At 47.6% G+C, this 4,100-nt stretch overlaps 1 pseudogene; it reads left to right on the top strand.

Moving 5' to 3' along the window:
- Positions 1-3,007, top strand: part of LOC106727904 — a 4,934-nt pseudogene extending 1,927 nt beyond the window's left edge.
- The last annotated feature ends 1,093 nt before the right edge of the window (positions 3,008-4,100 follow it).

Genomic DNA, 4,100 nt, shown 5'->3' with positions numbered 1-4,100 from the left:
TTCATTATATTCCATAAATGAGTGAGATCATGTGATATTTATATTGCTCTGACTGGGATATTTCACTTAGCATAATGATCTCCAGTTCCATCCATGCTGTTGTAAATGGTAAGAATTCCTTCTTTTTTTTTACTGCAGTGTAGTATTCCATTGTGTAGATGTACCACAGTTTTTTTTTTTTTTTTTAATTAAATCTTTTTTGTTCAGGTTACCTTTGTTCCTCTTTTTTTCCCCCCCCTGACTCCCCTCCTCCCAGTTCCCGCCCCACCCTCCGCCCTCACTCCCCACCCACTGTCCTCATCCATAGGTGCACGATTTTTGTCCAGTTTCTTCCCGCATCTCCCATTCCCCTTTCCCCCCCAAGAATAGTCAGTCCATTCCCTTTCTATGTCCCTGATTCATTATAATCACCAGTTCATTCTGTAAATCAGATTATTTATTCACTTGATTCTTAGATTCACTTGTTGATAGATGCATGTTTGTTGTTCACAATTTGTATCTTTACCTTTTTCTTCTTCCTCTTCTTAAAGGATACCTTTCAGCATTTCGTATAATACTGGTTTAGTGGTGATGAACTCCTTTAGCTTTTCCTTATCTGTGAAGCTCTTTATCTGACCTTCAATTCTGAATGATAGCTTTGCTGGATAAAGTAATCTTGGTTGTAGGTTCTTGGTATTCATCACTTTGAATATTTCTTGCCATTCCCTTCTGGCCTGCCAAGTTTCTGTTGAGAAATCAGCTGACAGTCGTATGGGTATTCCCTTGTAGGTAACTGAGTTTCTTTCTCTTGCTGCTTTTAAGATTCTCTCTTTGTCTTTTGCTCTTGGCATTTTAATTATGATGTGTCTTGGTGTGGTCCTCTTTGGATTCCTTTTGTTTGGGGTTCTCTGCGCTTCTTGGACCTGTAAGTCCATTTCTTTCACCAGGTGGGGGAAGTTTTCTGCCATTATTTCTTCAAATAGGTTTTCAATATCTTGCTGTCTCTCATCTTCTGGCACCCCTATTATTCTGATGTTTGTACGCTTGAAGCTGTCCCAGAGGCTCCTTACACTATCTTCGTATTTTCGGATTCTTTTTTCATTTTGCTTTTCCGGTTGGGTGTTTTTTGCTTCTTCGCATTTCAGATCTTTGGCTTGATTCTTGCGCTCCTCTGGTCTGCTATTGGGTGTAATATTCTTTATTTCCGACTGTGTATGCTTAATTTCTAGTTGTTTCTTTATCATAGCATCGAGGGTCTCATTAGTTTTCGTGAGTCTCTCCTCAAGTTTATTGGCAGCTTCTAGCACATTTTTGCAAGCCCTCAAAATTGCGTTTTTTAGCTCTATATCCTCCATTTCTGTCATGTTTTTTTGTCTCCGCATTTTTTATGCTTTCTTGGTGCACCCCCTAGTGGTCTTTGTGCGCAGTCTTGTTCTAGTTGAGCCTTGATTGTTGTAGTTAATACTAGAGGGATTTGACCACCAGGCCGACTGGCTGTGTGAATCAGCTGTGTCTGCCGCGGAAAACTTCTGTCCTCTGGGGAGGTGCTAATCTAGCCTTTGCCTGAGGCGATCCGGCAAATGGCTCTGCGCAGGGCTTGGGCGGGGCGGGCTCAACAGGGCGGGCGGAGGGAGCCGTTATGGTGCCCTCAGTCCTGTTCCCAGAGGCTCTGCTTCTCAGAACCCCAGGAACCGCTGCAAACCTCGGAGCGAAGGCTGCCTTCCAACTGATGCCAGACAATCCCGCTTCTCCCGTTTGAGGAGTAGTCCCCAGAGATTCGCCCAGATCTGGACCTCAGAGTCTGAGACTCCCTCCTGATTGAAAACGACAACCGCGCCCTCAGCCAGCCCGCTTACACTGCGCCTCCTCTGAGCCTCGGTGTGCTGTTATTTTTCCTTCTAGTTGAAGAGTCTCTCCTCAGCCAGCCTTCCTGTGGTTCTGGGTGATGTCCGTTCCGTCTTTTAGTTGTATTTTTGAAGTGGTTGTTTGCGGCAGCAGTCTCCGGTGTTTACCTATGCCGCCATCTTGCTCGGAATCCATATATATTCTTTCTTATTCCTAATATCTGGTTATGAATCATACAATTAAGAGTAATAAAAAGGCAGTGTAAAAATTTCTAACATTATATAAATGACAAGGAAACAGATGGCATCACATTGAAGATATAATCCTAGAAATATTTTAAGAATAAGCTCTTGTTCAAAAGACTAAATAAAGCTTTCAAAGACTTTGTTCCAAGTTGATTTGCAGATTTCCACATTGTCTTTTATATTAATGGTTTCAAGTTTTGAGCAGAGGCCCTGGAAGAGGGTGAGAGGAAGTGAGTAGGGCAAGTTTGAAAGCCAATATTTGAGAGCCCCTCCCTAGATGCTCCACCTCTGTGCTGAGGAATGGCCGGAGACAGTGGTGAGAGGTAGCAGGGGAAGGGCTCTCATACATACCCTTCTGTGAGGGTCACAGGTGAAGGAGGCCAGGGGAGTAGGGTAGGGATGGGGCACCATGGCCCCAGCCTCTTAGGCATCCCTGTCTGTCCTCTGCAGTGAACATGGAGGAAAGGGCTGACTCTGAGGAGGGGTCAGGCCAGGCCAGGTGACCATCTTGAGTTCTGGCTGAGGTGATGATCCTCTCCCTGAGATGCCATCTAACTGGTGATGGCAGAGGGCCCAGGGCCTCCTCGCTTCTCAAAGAACATGTAGTCAATGAGGAATGTGGCTCCCAGCAGTACAGCCTTCACTCTCACGTCCAGATCCAGCGGGAACTGCAAGCCAAAGTCATCTCCATCCATGAGGGGTTCTTGGAGCAGCCCCCCCGCCCCCGCCCTGCAACTCCACTGCTTGCTGATGCAGCCCACACTGTGGGACTCATCTGGAGTCTTCACCTCAAAGTAGGTGTCTGTGCCACAGCCACAGGTCCAGCAGGGCTCCACCACTCACAGGATCGTCTGGCGATCGGCATCTTGAATGGAGAACTTGGGGAGGAAGGGATGCCAGGGCTGCAGGACATGGCCAATGGTGGTGGCAGGTGGTGACTGTACTTCTATCTCTCGGTCCCCAGAGTCCACCAGACGGATGCGAAGAGGCCGGCGGCCCCACAACACAGACATGCACAGCAGTTGCTCTCTTCAGCCGCCTGACCCAGGGGCTGTCTAGCCCCTAAGCACAATTCATACCGGTTATTTGTCTCTCAGCCTAGGAGCGTTTCCACTCATTCTGATGGTGAATCAGAATCTAATCAATCAGCACCAAGAATTCGAGGTGGGGCAGAACTGGGGACTGGCTCCCTTAGTAGTCCTCCCTAGATGCTCCACAAGGAAGAAAGGATACCGCCAGCAGTCACTGCTGGTTGCTGCTGGCGGTATCCTTTCTTCCTTGTGGAGCATTTAGGGAGGGAAAGCGACCTCAATGCCTGAGGCCAAGTTCCAGGAGGCCGGCAGCGCTGTTGGGATTGTGCCAGCAGCTGGTCCATTGGTGCCTGGCCTGTACTCTTAAGATTGAACCTGGAGGACTACTAAGGGAGCCAGTCCCCAGTTCCGCCCCACCTCCGCCACCAATTGATTGGAGTCTGAGGCCCAGGAGTAGGGACCAAGAAGTTGCCTTTTCAGCCACTCGCCACACTGATTGATCAGCTCCCTAGCCTGGCGTTCAGTCAAGCCTTTGGTCATTTTGGATGTTACGGACCCTGGGTTTTTATATATTAGGATGGGCACTTGGGCTGTTACCAAATCTAGGTTATTGTAAACAACACTGAAATGAACATAGGGTGTATATATTCTTTCAAATCAGTGTTTCAGGTTTTTTTGGATAAGTTCCCAGAAGTGGAATCACTGGATCATAAAGCAGTTCCATTTTTAATTTACTGAGGAAACTCCATATTGCTTTCCACAGTGGCTGCACCAGTGTGCATTACCAACAACAGTGCACAATGGCTTCCTTTTCTTCACATCCAAGATAAAACTTGTTTTTTTTTTATTTATTGACTAGAGGCCCAGGGCATGAATTTGTGCATGGGTGGGATCCAGCCAGCCCAGCCCCAATCGTGGCAGATCAGGGCTGGACCTATCAGGAGGAGGAGATGGCGGGAGGTTGGCCAGCCAGCCTTCCCCAATCGGGGCCCAATCAGGG

This window comes from Myotis brandtii, unplaced genomic scaffold (genome assembly GCF_000412655.1).
Source record: "Myotis brandtii unplaced genomic scaffold, ASM41265v1 scaffold5, whole genome shotgun sequence".
Lineage (NCBI taxonomy): Eukaryota > Metazoa > Chordata > Mammalia > Chiroptera > Vespertilionidae > Myotis > Myotis brandtii.
The sequence above is the reverse complement of the archived record's forward strand: the minus strand, read 5'-3'. Positions and strand labels throughout refer to the sequence as shown.